Source organism: Hippichthys cyanospilos, chromosome 18 (assembly GCF_059441005.1).
Source record: "Hippichthys cyanospilos isolate Australia breed blue-spotted pipefish chromosome 18, RoL_Hcya_1.0, whole genome shotgun sequence".
Lineage (NCBI taxonomy): Eukaryota > Metazoa > Chordata > Actinopteri > Syngnathiformes > Syngnathidae > Hippichthys > Hippichthys cyanospilos.
Genome location: NC_142386.1, coordinates 12,570,184 through 12,588,999, shown reverse-complemented (window position 1 = coordinate 12,588,999; position 18,816 = coordinate 12,570,184). Strand labels below are relative to the sequence as shown.

The 18,816-nt window shown below is 46.8% G+C and overlaps 1 protein-coding gene across 2 annotated transcripts in view; it reads left to right on the top strand.

Moving 5' to 3' along the window:
- fstl4 (follistatin-like 4) overlaps window positions 1–18,816 on the top strand; it is a 175,142-nt gene that overhangs the window by 129,061 nt on the left and 27,265 nt on the right. The gene's annotated exons all lie outside the window — the stretch shown is intronic.

Sequence of the window (18,816 nt, the reverse complement as noted above, 5' to 3'; positions counted from 1 at the left end):
CTCCCCAGCCAATGCTGCGGCCAGCACCACCTGAACGCCTTCAGGGGTCAGCCCAGCAACTGCATCCAATTCCTCAGAGTAAAATTTGACTGGCCTCAGTTTCCCGTCATGCTTCTGCAACAAAACTGAAGTCATGAATCCCTGTTTAGCGGTCACTCTTTGCTCAAATGGTTTGCTGTAATCCGGTAGTGTCAATACGGATGAATTAAACCAATTCCAATTTCACACTGTCAACTGCCTCGTCAGCTTTTTTCATAACTGATATCAAGCAGTGGCCTAGTCAATTCAAAACAAATTTTGGAATCCATATGCTACAATAATTCATCAGCCTCAAAAATGACATCATTTGTCTTTTAGTCTGAGTTTTTGGGCTTTCGCAATGGCCTCCTTTTGTCTTAACAGTAACAATTCTGCCATCCTTATCTCATTAGTTCTGCCAACCTTCTTCCATTTGTTTCCACTTGCCCAAAATCTTTCTTGCCACAACGCCAACATTCTTATGCATTCAATTTTGTCTTTCAACTCTCTCTTACGTCCTTCTTTTCCGCTACCACAATTCCTGTTTCCAACACAACGCACTTCCTCTTCTCCATCACACCAGAATGTCTGTTTTCTCCCCTACACAGAGGCAAAGACTTAACTTGGCTAAGAATTCGGATGAGGAGCAAAACGACAATCTGACGAGGACAATGACCCGACACGAACTGGAAAGCACACTCAGACTTAAATAGACTAGGGACTCGACAAGGAAACGGGAAACAGCTGGGGAGAAACAAAAGGCAAAGGGAGTTGATTGGGTGGCACAAGGAGGGTGAGTACACAGGTGGAAACAAATCATGCTAACGAGGATCGACACGAGGGAAACCAAATGAGTGCAAGACACAAGAACTAAAAGAACTCACAACTGGAAAAAAACAAAATCCCCCAAAACAGAAAACCCAGACCGAAACCACAATAGAAACATGACAGCACATGGGCATAGATTGTCACGGGGGAGTACGGCGGTTGAGGAGGCCGGCATGGTTGCAGAGGAGGAGGACCCAAAAGCAGGGGAGCGTCGGGACAGGGGGTTGATTAAATCCATTTATTTATAAACGAACGGGAACAAAAGCGAGAAAAACAGGACGGCAAAAAACTCGAACTAAGGGCGCAGGCAGGCTGGCAAAACAGAAAGCAAAACACTATGGACAGGCTGGCAGGAAAACACGGAGCTGAGGGACTCGGGGCAAGACGGGACTACGAGACAACAATACGATAGAGACAATATGACATGACGTGACAGAGACAATGATCCGACACGGGCTGTAACAGACACTAGGCTTAAATACATTCACAAACTAATCAAACTAACACATGGCAGCTGGGCAGGGACAACAGGCAAAGGGAGCAGATTGGAGGACACGAGGCGCAGGTAACAGACAGGTGGACTAAATCAAAACTAACGCAGGCAGACGCGACAGGGGCAGAAACCGGAACTATAAACGTAAACAGAAACAGAACCCCTCAAAATAAACCCACAACCCAACAAACCATGACAGAACCCCCCTCTCAAGGGACGGATCCCAGACGTCCCAAAACAAACCGACAAGCAAACAAAACCGAGGCAGGGTGGGCGGAAGGGGGACCGGAGGAGGGCACAGGAGAAAAACAAAAACAGTCCAAAGGCACCCCTGGTGCCCAACGGGATGCACCCGAGGGGGAAAGTCCAGAGGACGACCCGGTCGCCAGAGCGAGTCAGGCGGGCGACCCGGTCGCCAGACGAAAGGTGCCCTGCGGGGCGAGTCAGGTGGGCGGCCCGGACGCCAGACAAGAGGCGCCCGGCGAGGCGAATCAGGCGGGCGGCCAGGACGCCAGAGCAGATGTGCCCGGCGGGCCGAGTCAGGTGGGCGGCCCGGACGCCAGACAAGAGGCGCCCGGCGAGGCGAATCAGGCGGGCGGCCAGGACGCCAGAGCAGATGTGCCCGGCGGGCCGAGTCAGGCGGGCGACCTGGGCGCCCGATGGCGAACAGCAAGCCACCCCAGGTAGGCTTGTATCCCGGTTGCCCCTGAAGACCGGCAGGCGGGGCGTCAGGCGAGAGCGGAGACGTCAGCAGGGCGGCGTCAGGCGAGAGCGGAGACGTCGGCTGGACGCCGTCAGGCCAGAGCGGAGGCGTCGGCTGGACGCCGTCAGGCCGGTGCGGAGGCGTCGGCTGGACGCCGTCAGGCCGGTGCGGAGGCGTCGGCTGGACGCCGTCAGGCCGGTGCGGAGGCGTCGGCTGGACGCCGTCAGGCCGGTGCGGAGGCGTCGGCTGGACGCCGTCAGGCCGGTGCGGAGGCGTCGGCTGGACGCCGTCAGGCCGGTGCGGAGGCGTCGGCTGGACGCCGTCAGGCCGGTGCGGAGGCGTCGGCTGGACGCCGTCAGGCCGGTGCGGAGGCGTCGGCTGGACGCCGTCAGGCAGGTGCGGAGGCGTCGGCTGGACGCCGTCAGGCAGGTGCGGAGGCGTCGGCTGGACGCCGTCAGGCAGGTGCGGAGGCGTCGTCGGGGTGCCATCAGGGAACAGCCACTGGGTGCAGACCACAGACACGAGTGAGAGCACAAGACTGACCTGGGACAGGGGCGACCACAGGGAACCGTCTGGCATCTCTGTCGTCTGCGGCAATGGTGGCATGGCTGACAGCTCAGGCGACTGCGGCTGCCGCGCCGAGGCTGGCGGCTCAGGAGGCTGTGGCAGCGGCGCAGAGGCTGGCGGCTCAGGAGGCTGAGGCGCCGTGGCTGGTGGCTCAACAGGCTGAGGCTGCGGCGCCGTGGCTGGTGGCTCAGGAGGCTGAGGCAGCGGCGCAGAGGCTGGCGGCTCAGGAGGCTGAGGCGCCGTGGCTGGTGGCTCAACAGGCTGAGGCTGCGGCACCGTGGCTGGCAGCACTGGGAACGGCAGGCTGGACAGAGACAGCCACTGGGGGCCAATCAGAAACGGCGGGGATGCCAGGAGACTGACTTGGGATGACTGAGGCAGACGGGCGACTGGCTTTGGAGGCAGACGGGCGACTGGCTTGGGAGGCAGACGGGCGACTGGCTTGGGAGGCAGACGGGCGACTGGCTTGGGAGGCAGACGGGCGACTGGCTTGGGAGGCAGACGGGCAGGGTTCACAGAGCCTGGGGTCCGGCTCGCAGGGTGCACAGAGGCCGGGGTCCGGCTCGCAGGGTGCACAGACGCCGGGGTCCGGCTCGCAGGGTGCACAGAGGCCGGGGTCCGGCTCGCAGGGTGCACAGAGGCCGGGGTCCGGCTCGCAGGGTGCACAGAGGCCGGGGTCCGGCTCGCAGGGTGCACAGAGGCCGGGGTCCGGCTCGCAGGGTGCACAGAGGCCGGGGTCCGGCTCGCAGGGGTCACAGAGGCCGGGGTCCGGCTCGCAGGGGTCACAGAGGCCGGGGTCCGGCTCGCAGGGGTCACAGAGGCCGGGGTCCGGCTCGCAGGGGTCACAGAGGCCGGGGTCCGGCTCGCAGGGGTCACAGAGGCCGGGGTCCGGCTCGCAGGGGTCACAGAGGCCGGGGTCCGGCTCGCAGGGGTCACAGAGGCCGGGGACCGGCTCGCAGGGGTCACAGAGGCCGGGGACCGGCTCGCAGGGGTCACAGAGGCCGGGCGCCGGCTCGCAGGGGTCACAGAGGCCGGGCGCCGGCTCGCAGGGGTCACAGAGGCCGGGCGCCGGCTCGCAGGGGTCACAGAGGCCGGGCGCCGGCTCGCAGGGGTCACAGAGGCCGGGCGCCGGCTCGCAGGGTTCACAGAGGCCGGGGACCGGCTCGCAGGGTTCGCAGAGGCCGGGGACCGGCTCGCAGGGTTCGCAGAGACCGGGGACCGGCTCGCAGGGTTCGCAGAGGCCGGGCGCCGGCTCGCTGGGACAGGGGCGGTCTGCCGCCTTGGCGCTGGGACAGGGGCGGTCTGCCGCCTTGGCGCAAGGACAGGGGCGGGTAGCCGCCTTGGCGCAGGGACAGGTAGCCGCCTTGGCGCAGGGACAGGTAGCCGCCTTGGCGCAGGGACAGGTACGGGTAGCCGCCTTGGCGCTGGGACAGGTACGGGTAGCCGCCTTGGCGCTGGGACAGGTACGGGTAGCCGCCTTGGCGCTGGGGCAGGTACGGGTAGCCGCCTTGGCGCTGGGACAGGGGCGGGTGCCGCTTCAGCCCGCCGGCAGGAAGTTTGGGGAACAGAGACCGGTGGTACAGACGCGACAGGAGCTTGGGACAGGGTGCAAGAAGAGGGTGGTACAGGACAGGAGGAAGTAGGCAGGGCGCGGCAAGAGGGGGACACAGAGACAGGAGGGAACGGATCGGAAGGCTGAACAGATGGGTTCTGGTGGTCACTGGGGCGGTGGCCTTTTCGCGGGCCCCTCCACCGGCGGCCACGAAATGCCAACCGGGAGCCCACGAAAAGGTCACGGTCAAATAGGGGCTCTGAATCGGAGTCTTCGGACGAACTGTAAAATGACTGGCTGGACGGAAAATCAAAATCTGAATCAAAATCATAAGAGGTGCACGGGCTCGAATACGGAATATGATAAAAAGTGTCGAAGGAAGAGGGACGCGGGTAAACAAAATCCGGACCGGTACTGGAACGAAACGTGACGAAAGGAGGGCAATCCTCGATATCGGAAAAATCTGAGTCCAACGTACAGTAAGGTGCGCGAACAGGAGAGGAAGGGTGATCGGGTGTGCGGACAGAAGGTGAACTACGCAAATCAGAAAAATCGGAACTACAAAAAACGTGCGGGGACAGAATCGTGTCGTATGGGAGGTCGGAGGAACACGAGGGAAACGCGGAAGTAACAGACGCGGGGGGCGGATCAGAAGCGGGGACAGACGCGGACTCGGAGGGGAGAAACACGGAAGAAAAAACAAGAGGTCTCACACTGGGGGAACGGGGCTGACCGGCGGGCTGAGAACGGATGCGGGCGGGGCGGCGGCGTCGAGTCCGCCGACGCGGACTTCCCGCTGGGTCCTGTGCTGGTGGTCGGATCATTCTGTCACGGGGGAGTACGGCGGTTGAGGAGGCCGGCATGGTTGCAGAGGAGGAGGACCCAAAAGCAGGGGAGCGTCGGGACAGGGGGTTGATTAAATCCATTTATTTATAAACGAACGGGAACAAAAGCGAGAAAAACAGGACGGCAAAAAACTCGAACTAAGGGCGCAGGCAGGCTGGCAAAACAGAAAGCAAAACACTATGGACAGGCTGGCAGGAAAACACGGAGCTGAGGGACTCGGGGCAAGACGGGACTACGAGACAACAATACGATAGAGACAATATGACATGACGTGACAGAGACAATGATCCGACACGGGCTGTAACAGACACTAGGCTTAAATACATTCACAAACTAATCAAACTAACACATGGCAGCTGGGCAGGGACAACAGGCAAAGGGAGCAGATTGGAGGACACGAGGCGCAGGTAACAGACAGGTGGACTAAATCAAAACTAACGCAGGCAGACGCGACAGGGGCAGAAACCGGAACTATAAACGTAAACAGAAACAGAACCCCTCAAAATAAACCCACAACCCAACAAACCATGACATAGATATGATATTGGGGCGGGATCTCGTAAATTAACCCAATTATGACAAAGTGGTTTTCTGGTTTTAGTTTTTCACACAAGGCAGTTAAGGGTTTTTCGTCATGTAGTCATTCTACTTGTGACAGAAGTAACATGGAGGAGAGGCAAAGTTCACTCTGGACACGTTGCCATGTAAACTACGATCAGTGGGGGTTTTCAAGTCTTTCAAAAATCAGACCACACCTGCTTAACTTGCGCTGTTAACTTTGCTACATGATGGAGTCACTACAGTGTAGTCTATGTTGTAGAACTCCTGTCCCCAAGGGCCAATGTCCCACATGTTTTTTTAACCTTCTCTCTCAAACACACCTGATTCAAATGATTAGGATCATTTTCCAGCTCCTGTGGAGGTCACTAATGAACTAATCATTTGAATCAGGTGTGTTGAGGAGAGAAAGCCGTCAAACAGGACAGCGACCCTCGATAACTGGAGTTCGTCACCTATATTGTAGATTATTCAAAACTTTCCACAACAATGACTGTCTATTCCAGGGGTGGGCAACTCCAGCCCTCGAGGGCCGGTGTCCTGCATGTTTTCCAGTTTTCTCTCCCTAACACACCTGATTTAAACCATTAGCTCATCAACAAGCTCTGCTGGAGCTTGAGAATAATCCGAATCATTTGATTCAGGTGTGTTTGAGAGAGAAAACAGGAAAACATGCAGGACACCAGCCCCCGAGGCCTGGAGTTGCCCACCCCTGGTCTATTCCAAAGTGTTTGGTTCTGAACGGGAGGATGTTTCTAAGATCGGGGAACAGATGGCGATATATTTTAATACAAATGTCTTTATTTGAACTACTTTGCTACTTTTCCAACTCTCACATTATAAGTAGCCTGGCAATCCTCTTAATTAGGATGACTTTTTACCCACATTCCCATTGTTTTCCTCATTTTTAATCTCATCATTTTCACTTGCCTGTTTATTCCTGGCTTAACAGTGGAATTACGCCACAGTGGAAGCCATTCTGCAGCGGAGGCACATTTGACTAATTAATCACTAGAGCAGAGAGGCCAAAGATGTAGGAGGAAGAAAATTTACGGCCAAGTAGCTAGAGAAGCAATGGGAATGGGAATCTTTTGACTCTCGATTCAGTCTAATTCTAATTTTGCGGTGTACAATTCAATTCTGAATACATTTTTAATTCAGATGATTTTCAATTCAAAAATATTTCAACTGATTGTAGATGTGCAAACTATCATCATGACCTACTAAATTTCACTTTGCAAGACAGAATGTCAAATGAGTCTCCATTGTCACTGCCATTTTTTACATTTATTAAAGTTTTGAATTGTAAGGAGAGTGCCATTTTCCACAAAAACAGTGTATGAACCATAACTCCTACCCTGTTCTTTATACTTATTTGATTAGGTTTTTGTAAGTAAGTAACCTGATGGCCCAGGTCAGGTCGTGGGGACAGTAACTTCAGTAGGGAAGTCTAGACCTTCCTGGGGGAATTCCCAGTTATTCCCATGCCAGCCAAGAGACATAGTCTCTCAAATATGACCGAGGCTGTCCTCGGGGGCCTCCTCCCGGTGGGACATGCCCGAAACATTTCACCAGGGAATTGTCCAGAAGACTTCCTAACCAGATGCCTGAGCCACCTCAATGCGGATCTCCTGCTCAATCCCTCACTCGTGAACAAGACCTAGAGATACTCAAACTTCTCCACTCATCCCCAGCCCAGAGAGGGTTTTCCACCTGAGGACTATGGTCTCATATTTGAAGGTGCTGGTCTTCATCCCAACTGCATTACGCTACCTCTGCGAACTGCTCAACTGACAGTTGGTGATCACGACCTGAAGAAGCCAACAGCACCAGATCATTTGCAAATAGCAGAGATGTAATGCTGAGACTCCTAAACCGGACCTCCTCAATGCTTTGCCTGCTCCTAGTAATTCTGTCCATCAGGGTAATAAACAGAAGTGGTGATACAGGGCAGTATTGGCAGAGTCCAATCATCACTGGAAACTAATTCAATTTACTACCAGCAACGCAGAGCAAACTCTGGCATTGACACCTCGTACCTCTGAAGCACCCCCCACAGCACTCTCCACTCACCGAGGTCAAACTCCTTCTCCAAGCCCACAAAAATTATGTAGACTGGGTGAACTCCCATGCTCCCTTGACAATCCTGTCAAGGGTATAGAGGTGGTCCACTGTTCCATGAGCGGGACAAAAATCACTCCTGAACAGACCTTACCGGGGGAGCCTGAGGAGTGTGATCCCGCTATACCTGGGCACACCTCTCGATGGCCCATTTATTATAATTAAGTAAAATATCCAAGTAATTTCACCACCATTATTCTTTTGATATGTCAACTTTTATAGATTGATAGGAACCTCACATGGTTCAAATATTTGCAATTATTATCATTTAATTCATAGATGGACTTTTTTTCTGTCTGAATTGGAAATGTCAGAATAAGATTGAATGCACCACATAGTTCGTGGCTATCGCTGGAAAGTTGTGCCGTATCATACAATGATAGCATAATTGACTAATGGTTTCTTAGAGTTCCTCATCAGCAATTGAATATGATTTTTTTTAATGGTGATGTGGTGATGGCAATAAAAAGGGAGTCGCGAGGAGGAATGAAGCTAGCTCGTAGCAACCACTGCTGCAAAGGACTACTTCGGAATACAAGCATAGTACGGCCATTGTATTGACGTCCATGTATTGTTTGTTGTGTTTATTTTTTAAGTTGGCCTTTGGAGCATGTCGTTGCCCTACGGCGTGATGTTTTTGTCTTTTCCTTGGCAGTAGGCGCTCAGCATCGTTAAGCATGAGCCGACAGTTATCACTTTTTGTTTTGTTTTTTTTCCTTCCAAATTTCCAAGGACCCTCAATGCAAATATTTGCGGGAAAAAACATAAACAAAGAAAAAAATGTAAAAAGTATTAGCATTATTAATTTGAAAAATTAAATAAGTGCCCTTTTTATTCACCCACAGATTCAATTTGAGAACAAGTACATTTGTTACGTCTTAGCTATACTGGAGTTTAGAAAATACAAATTGCAAATTATACTCACAATTTGTTGATTAAAAGCTCCTCATTTTATACATTAATTGTAAAATACAAATTATTAAAGCCAAAATTAATTTAAAAATTGTTATTATTACCAATATCCCATTTACGTACATTAATTTCTGGAAAATTAAAGTCAATTTTGGCCACTTGACAACATAAAACAAGGGTGTCCAAAGTTGGTCTTTGAGGGCCCGCTGTCCTGCATGTTTTCCAGGTTTGTTTTCCTGACACACCTGATTTAAATGATCAGGATTGTTATCAGGTGTCTGCTGAGCTTGCTGATGAGCTGATCATTTGAATCAGGTGCGTTAGGAAAAGAAACCTGCAAAACATTTAGGACAGCAGCCCTCGAGGACCGACTTTGGACACCCCTGACATAAAAAGTGACACAATCTCTTTATAACTGATCGTTTAGGTGGTTTTAATGTTTTTGTAAAATACTTACTTATACTCACTTATTTCATGTAACGTATTGTGATCTCAGGTTTTGGACAGATGCGATACTGGTGTGGTCACAGTGGGCACGTCTGATGTAGCTCACCGTGATACAAGACTTACTCGAAGAGTTTGTGTGACTGCTGAGGCGCATTGATAATTAGAAGAAAGTTTGGTTCAAGTACTTCCCTGCGGATTGGACAATTCCGAGTGTATTGGGAAAAGAAAATGTGAATGTACTGTATTTGGTAGGTAATTGAATTCATAATTTTATAATACACTGTAACAGTGCTGGGAGTAATGCATCACAAAATTAATGTAACTACCGTAATGCATTACTTTTTGCTGTAATGCAGTAGTGTAACCATCACAAACAAAAAAAATTAGCAATATTTCACTTGATGCAAATGACAGTGATTCCGCATTACAATACATAAAACATATAGCCCCAAAAATGCTTGTAAAGCCTATAAATTTAAAAAGATTAATTGAAGCAGTTGATAACATGAATGCAATTCATTTGATTGACTTGAGTTAGCGCTGGTGTATTGTTGGTATGCAGAGACCTTTGTTAAGGTATGTTTTTATTTTATATTTTCAGTGATCAGGGCATAATTTACAATCCCAAAGGAGGAATCATATTTATTTTGGGATAATTTTGAGCATGAAAGTTTACTTAACTTAGTTTAGTTTAAGGTCATTCCACTGGATGTGCAATGAGCTTAATGAACTACATGAATGCACATTAATGAACTAATTGAATGCCAAATCCTTATTTCCAGGTATGTTGGTGAGAGTAATGTAAAAGTAATGCAATAGCAGTCTAATGCCTTACATTTCAAATACACACATATTATAATGTAACTAATTACTTTGGAATCACAGCAATAAGTTTTGAAGTAACTTTCCTAACACCGCACCGTAATTTAATAGTTGTATAGTATCAAAAATGAATAGACCTTAAACCTTTCCCTGAGGAATGCCTCTATAAAGTGAAGGTTTATATCAGGCATATCTAGCCATGTAGACACTAGCTACTCTTAAAAAGCTCTTGACCTTGACAGTGGAAATGCACCGTGATAGCAATTACAGCCAAGTAGGTATTATACAGTAGAAAAAAGATGCGAAATGGTCTAGCATATCCCCAAAAATAGCTATGAAGCACCAAACACAAGGATACAAATCGGAATTCCTTCTACGCGCCGTCGGTCTGGCAGTCTGCTCACTATACAATTGCCGAGAAATGGTTGGGCCCAGTTGTCATGGCAACTGCTGCCTGTCTGTTTAATATCTGAATCATTTATTTAGTGCAACACTCACCGTTCCCCTGAGCAGGAGAGGAAACAAAGATTTGCGGTAAAGGATGTGCATGATTAGAAGTGAACATTATAGCCCCCCTACCCCACTACCAATACCACCAACACCACTGACACCCGTGTCCCTCCCTCCGGTGCGCACACACTGCGGACAGATGGAACGCTGGAGTCTTTATATAAGGCGGAGATGAGCACAGGCGGGGCAGGGAAGCAATAATTTACTGCGCGGCTGAATGAAGAAACACAAGCACCAAATCTCAGTGGCCATCAATTTATTTTATGGCGGAAATACACTTATTGTGCAGCCGCTGTGCAGTGCTGCTATGCGGGATTTATACACTCAAATGCAGAGAGTCCACCTCAGTGGAATGAGAGCGAGATGGCTTTACCTGACCTCAGAAGAAGAGTTTGTTGCGCTCTTAGTATGGATAATGTGTCTTTATGGACGACAGTGTTCGATTGAAGAACTTGTCAATGTCCTATAGAAGTAATTCTCTACCTTTTTTCAATGTACTCCAGGTAAAAAAAAAAAAAAAAATAGCCATGTGTCTCCTAACCAGCACAAATCATTATGCAATGTAAAAAGAAAACTTTTCTAGTGGTATCTCTAGGTGTATTTTAATTCAATGACCCCAGACGATAGATGTATAAAACACAACACAATGAAGACATCCAATGTTTTACAATCGTCACTAACACGATGTAGGAATAAGTTGCTGCATGTTCCAACTAAATTGCTTTTCATTTGAAAATAAAAATGTACTGTTCCAGTCTTGACATGACATAAAAAGTATTATATTAAATTTATCGATTCTTGCAGAAACCCTGTTACAATCTCACATACCCCCCATAAGTCCCTTCACGTACCGTCAATGATACTCATTCCAACCACTGCACCCAATCACTCCTAAGGGCAATTAGGTGTGTCCGATACACCTGCCATGCATGTTTTTGGACTATGGAGAGATGCCCAGGGAGAACCCGTGGTCGGGGAGAACATGCAATTTCCACACAGGACAGGTAAATGAGTATAATGCATCCTGCCATGTGGAGCTTGATCGTTTAAAAATAAGAAAGACCATTTATTTCACGTCCAGCTTTGTCTTTAGTTGAAAGTTCTCATCTAAATTTAGAACCTTAATTGAGAGTCGGCTTTAATCCTTGTTCAAGACGCGCCAAAGTGACTTATATCAGCTTCGACATGATCTACTCCAAGATAAATTGCCCTCGACGATGGGAAAGGCGAGCCTGGGATCATGTAAAATCATCGTTCTGACAACCCAGCGGGCGATGCGCTCGTCATTGGACAAATCTTACGCTATCTCACGTCATTACACGGCGAGTAATCCCACCCGAGCATGCTCCCTGCTCCACTCGCTTTTTTTTCCCTTCTGCCTATGTTTCGTATCTAATTAGCCGCAGACATGCAAATCCATGCAAGGGCTTGTGAGGCTTTACTTGACCCTGACAGCCTTTCTTCTAATGTGGTCTTCATATCGTTAATAATTTCGCATCTTCATTGCTTCGCTACCAGGGGATTTTCACACTCAGTCTGGTGTATTTAATAAAATCAGGTATTAAGCATCCTTTCTTCTTCTTTGCACTCATTATCTGTACATGTGTTTCCAACAGTCACATTTTAATGGTCCTGCAAGTCTTCGCGTTGTGTATGTTTTTTTTATTTTCTTATTTAAAAAGCATTACCACTATGAAGCTTAGTTCATTTTGAGCAGCTATCAGATAATCTGTGAAGTTGATGAAAATAAACGCTATGTTGGTATGAGAATGAGAATTTGATGTTCAAGTCAGACCAGTACTGTACTTGGGTGTAGGAACTCCTCAACTGTATACTCAGTAGCTGTGCAAACTTTCCTAATCATAGTTTTCTTCATGGTCCTAAATCAGTCTCCATATTTTCGATTTCGTCAGTTGTTTTCCCAGCTGAACACATGAAAATGAATTTCAGTTTGTGTTTATCCAGGTATCGGCAAAATAAATAGTGACGTTAATGTAGCTCACTTGTCCATTGAATCAAGTTTTAGCCAAGCAAATCCATCCTTCCCTTTTCAAAAGCCGCTAATCCTCACAAGGGTCGCATGCTTGCAGGTGCCTATCCCAGCTGACTTCTGGCACTGGGTGGGGGACACCCTGAACTGGTTGCCAGCCAATTGCCTGGACTGTGAGGCGGATATGCTAACCATTCTTCCACTGTGCCGCTTTCCAAGCAATTCCCTAGTCCTGAAGTTGATAACTTTCAAGTATTCCCTCGTCTCCCGCCTTGATACCCTTGACAATGTTTGGTAATGTGAATCGTAACAGTTATAAATTTATTGGTGGTGCAATATTGTCTCTATTTTTTTTCTGCCATCGCAGCAGAGAAAGTCATATTTTCCTGCAATCCTCTCAGGGGAGCTTTTGTTCCCTTCAAGGAAAACATCTGCTGGCTGTGAATTGTCAGCGAGTTGGCCAGATGGTTCAGTTATAGTAGTGCAGTTATGTCTTGACTAAAGTATGGTATTGAAACGGTGTAAAGGGCCTCTTATATAACACCGGCGAAAAGAGTCGCGCAAAGAAAAGGAACAAAAGTGAGTATTTGTCAGATTGAAGCTTTTCCCAAATGGACAGCTCGTACTTCCTTTGGTTTCAATTCCTCCATATTCAGTAGGATGAGGACACGATTTTGATTAGGGTGAGGATTACAGGCGGTCCACAGATTCCAGCCTCGTAGGGGGGAATTCTTACAGGAAGCGACGAAAGAGTATGGAGGATTTATATGTAGGCCAAAGGTGTCGGGGTGGAGAGGAGAGCAAAGGTTGTCCGGAGGATGTCCTTACAAAAACACTGCTGACGGTCACATTTATTTACCATTATGTTGCTGGTATTTTTTCAGCCCTGTGACTACAGCGACAGAATTATGGTTAAAGTTGGATTATGTGTGGAGTTAGGATGATACCGTTGAGGTTAAGATTTGAATTAAAATGAAGGTTATCGATTATGGTTGATGGGTTAGGTTTAGTCATTGGTGTTTACGTAATGGTGGATTGTTTGAAGCAGAGTTGGGCAGTCTGTTGGTACTGATGGCCTGTTTGTCATTGCGTTAAACAGTCTGACTATGTAGTGAGCAGACATACTTGCATCCAGGACTAACTGGCTAAGAGATATGGTCTAAATGTGTGTGTATGTGTGTGTGTGTGTGTGTGGGGGGGGGGGTGTTACTGCAACTTAAGTGATGACGGAAGTGCTGTTAATATTTGGCTGATGGTTTGGGTAAACTTAAAAAAGACAGATGATGATCGACAGAGGATCCACGTACCAGCAAAACTGTAAATGATGGACCAGAAAAAAAATGTTAATGCACAATACACAACACACATCGGCATTGAGCCATCAGCTCGGGGCATCGATGTTTTGCGAGTGCAGATGGTGCTATTTCCTGCATACAAGGTGCCATTTGCTCAACGCTGACGGTATATCGCAGGTGTTGGGAGTCGCGTTGATCATGTGTTTGGTCTCGTTTGACCATTCAAGATATTGACTGACCTCTGAGTTAAGAGAGGCTAAAAAAGATCTCTTCTTCTGCCTTGTCTCATTTGTGCTTGTCTTTTCAATGTCCGGACTTAGCATCATTTAAGGCAAGAGTTTTTATTCCACTAGATCCTCTGAAGTGTACTCACACGGAGCCGCCTAATTTGGCTATGAAGAGCTTGTTGGGCAAGGACACTGTTGGCACCTGAGCAGCAAAATTAACAAACAAGTTTGATACTCTGCGCTGATGATGCAGTGCCATCTATGCTAAAAAAAAATACCGTTGCACGGAACGTCGTTGGCATCTGAGCGACGATTGCGCCTCGTGTTCACTGGGCTTCAGTTTGGGGTTAGGTTTTGGCTTAGGTTTATGGGTTGGGTGCAGTGTTAAGTGTTTGAAAAAATAGACCACTACCAGAATTTGTCATCCACTGATTGTTTGTGTTTTTCTTTTTCTCTCAGTATATCAGGGGCCACATAAAATGATGTGGTGGGCCGGATCTGGCCCGCAGGTCTTGAATTTGACACCTGGGCTATACATTGTCCTTAAGTGTGAATGAATGTGTGAATGTTTGGCAATGGCAACCAGTTCAGGATGTTCCCCGCCTTTTGCCCCTAGACAGCTTGGATAGCAAGCAAGCCAGTGACCCTAGTGAGGATAAATACCTATGGAAAATGAATATGAACCTAGTGAGGATAAACAGCAATGGAAAATGGATGAATGAATGGATGGATGGATGGATGGATGGATGGATGGATGGATGGATGGATGGATGGATGGATGGATGGATGGATGGATGGCACAGCACTCTCTAGTAAGTCTTTGCTCTTTGATCCAAAATTGCTTTGTCCTAGTTACATATCGCAAGGGGTACCTCATTGAAAAAAGGTTGAGAGCCACTGAATTAGGTAACTATACAGGTTCTGCAATAGGGCTTTTTTTTTTTTGTTTCTGTCTCCTTTCAGTATGTTTCTTGGCATCTCACCCTTGGCTACAGTGGCTTTGAGATAAGCAGTTGTAGCCCACACCTGTTGCTTCGGCGTTCTCTCAAAACGCGGTATCATGCGGACAGAGATTTTATCCCAGCCTTGTTGGTGAACATTGCCCTGGGGGGAGGGGTTGACTTAAAAGAAAAGGCCTGCGGCTCATAAAAAATGCCGCAATATACTGTAAATTTCACACTCTCTTTACAGAGTCCACCTCTTGGGTCGGGTTAAACCCCCTCTGACACCTACTGTAGGTTTTTATACCTCTTACCCATCCCTCCCTTCTCAAGAACATGAAAGACCACTTAGCTGGGCCGTCAGAAAGCGAGAGAGTGTAGTTGAGGTTTGGGGGTTGCCGCTCCTCACTGTAAGGATGAAGGATTATCGGGCTTGTTGGGGATCTTGTGCCACGTTCGCAAGAGAGCGAGAGCATCACTTTAATAAATTGATTCGTCTGCTGCCAAATGAGAAATGGGCTGCAAAAAACACCTTTAAACCAGACCTGGAAGTCTTGAGGGGATTCAGGATTTCGAAACGTTAGGAATGTATTTGGGGTTAAAGTTAGGGTTAGGGTTGAGGATGGTAGTTAGGGAAAGATAACTAGATTCTAATCTGCTGTCCAGCTCTTACTGTACAGCAGGTTGAATATACTGAAGAGCCTATTGTGAATAGGCTTCTTCCTGTGACTTGAACCCATTCTGACACAACGAGGGGACAAATTGCGTATCCACAGACGGATGTTCTCTGTCACTTCGCATGGCCGAGCAAGGATATCATGACATTATCTTTAAAATGATACCCCTGTTAGTGTCCCACCCTTTTTTCCCCCAGAATAGCGTGGTCGCACAGAAGCCTGTAATTGACCATTCAGGGACTCTGGCAGCTCCGCTAATCAATCAGCAGTGTTAACGGAGAGTGAGCAAGAGAGAGAGAGAGACAGGAAGGAAGCGGTCCTAGTTCCTTAGTGCAGAGACGTTGTCTATTCAAGCAGTAGTTCACAAACTGAAGTCCAAAAATCTTAGCTTGGTGTGAGTCAGTCAAGAAATGAAGTGAAAATAAATCTCTTTGATGGGGAATTTTATTGCAAATGTTTGGGAATTTTACAGTGGACTGTGTAATCTTTTACAAATGTGGATGGTTTCAAAGTTTAATTTCTGGACGATTCAAATTGGGTGAGAAATGTGGAAAGACTACAAGGGCAGACAACGAATGAGATGTGAAATGTGAAAAACGGCAGCATGAGTCAGAACCAAAGCGATGCAATGCCAAACGATTGACCAAGGCGGAAATGTGCAAGCGTGCCTGAGTGAAAGTGAGAGCGGTGGCACGCAGAGCACGTACGACATCTCTGGAGGATTTATTGATGAGAAGAGCCGACAACTCTGTTGTCCCCTTTGCAATGTTTACGAGGCAAAGCAGAGCAACAGAAAATGGTGTTGAGGCCCAATAACTTCCTGCATGGGCAGCCTTTGTAGCATACATTGTTTAATTGGTATTTTGAATAGAACTGGTATAACCCAGGCTTGCTCATCATAGACCACAATACAGGTCTGAGAACAAAAACAATACCTTGGCCCCAATGCAACTGGAACCCTGACTATGACCCTAATCTAACCTATCACTCAACAATGAATGTTTTTTTAATTTTATCATTTAACTCATTCAATGCCAAAGACGTATTTTTACATTTTTTTAAGCGTACGGACATGAAATCCCAGATACTTAAGTATTGAATCGATACTTAAGTACATTAAGGAAATTAATTTCCAGATACTTAAGTATTAAATTGGGTTGGGGTTACCCAAGTATCTGGGACTCTTAAAAAACATGAAAATACTTCCCCAGCATTGAGTAAGTTAATATTTATTTATGAATTATTTATCAAATTGAATTATCTTTTCTTAGGATCTGGCTGGGAAAAATCTTTGCTAACTGCATGTAGCAAGCAAGACTACTGCTTTCCCTCCTGTTTTTCCTTCTTCATATTTTACTAAGAAATGAATTAAGAAAAGAAGTCATGATTGATTTATAGTGATTTATGTGATAAGTTTCCAACCTTTGTGGTATTTCAAAAATATTTGAATCCCCTACCATTGATTTATTTATTAATTAATGTATTTATTTACTTTTAATAATATCATAATTTTTAGTTTTTCTCATATAATTTCCACAATTTTTTTAACAATTAAAAAAAAAATTTAAATAAGGCTTTTAGGTGCGCCTTATAGTGCGGAAAATACGGTACTCTTATTTGTACCGAGTAAAATATTACATTTTTTGTGTGTGTGTGTGTGTAATGCATAACACTACCGCATTACAGCAAAAATAATCCATTACAGTAACTACATTACTTTTATCATGCATTACTACCAAGACTGCTCGTGAGTGCAAAATAACCTTTCCCTTCTCTGATGGGGGCCAGGGTAAGTTTGTGATTATCATAGAGGTGTCTAAATGAAATCATTTTGTATCTTCGAAAGCCACATTTAACCAAATATTGTCACGGCTAGGCATGGCGACGTGAGGCGGTGGAGGGAAAGGGGCTCAAAAACGCAGGAGGACGGAGAGGGTTTGCGCAAACAAAAGTGCTCTTTTAATAATAAAACAGGGCAGGAAAAGCAGAAGACAAAAACTTGACAAAGTAGCAAAATAAATGAGGAACGGAATATAACTCACGAGACTAAATGGGACTACGGGGGAAGACTGGAGGACGAGTACAGAGGCACAGGGAACACGAAGTGACGAGGTACAATAATCCGACAAAAGCAACAGAGGGACGGTGGTTTAAATACAAGGAGACTAATTACTGAAAACACACTACAGCTGGACGGGGATAGGAGGCAGGGGAACCGGATAGGCTAACACGAGAGGAGCAGGGGCACACGGACAACAGGTGGACGAGATAAAACTAACGAGACTGAGAAAGGCAGGTGCAGGGAAAAACAACGCGAATGAATGACGAAATGAACCAGGAACTACTTAAACTAAATCCAAAAACCCAAAAACCCCAGACAGAACGTGACAAATATTAATAAACCTTTCTGGGATTTTGAAAGAAGGAAAAAAATCTGAAATTAATTAATACATTATTAATAAAGTAAAACAGTGTTTATGAAACAAATAATAACCAATTAATACTTTTAGGTTTTTTTCTTTAAAGAACACCATGGAAAATTAATATTCTTGTGGATGCCACTGTTTGCAATTTTTCCTCATCAACTCAACATCAGCAAAACCAGAAAGCAAACAGGCTAAGAAACTGAACTCAGAATGGTTCGTTCAAGTCAAAAAAGTAAGCTTACCTATTACCGGTATACATTTTGTGGAGAATTTTTTTAACCCTAGTAGTGGCTCTGGCCCAGCCGTATTTCCGGGATCTCCCGCCAGGCAATGCCGCTTGATGATGAAAATGAAGACCTCTCGGACGCAGGCATCTTGGCTGGAAAAATATTGTATTTAATAGTTTCATACTGCTGATGTTAAAGCAGCTTCGCTCACAAGGTCAAGTTGGCAAAGAGCCCACTTGGCACTTTGTTCTTGTCTTAAAAAGCTTCTGAAGTTCGTCTTTTCCTATACTACTCAAATTACATGTCTTAGTTCACCTCTGCCAAATGTGGTGCCTGACCATTGGTTTAACTGTTAGGTGGGGTCAACTGGTCAGGTGTCCATTAACCCCAAGCCCCCAGGCTGCTCCAGGAGAGAAGAAATGAATGACTGAGAAGTTACATTGGCAAAAACTACTATAATGAGACTTTAGCAACATACAAAAAAATTTTAAAAAGGAAATAAAGGCTTAATCGTCACATCCCAAATACACTACAGTTCATAATATATTCATATGTGTGTCAGTCTTGATCACATGGCTAGATTGAAAAAAATAATGCCAGACAGAATGTGTGGGCAGGCCACATCTGGCCTGCGGGCCGTACCACCGATTTAGAGT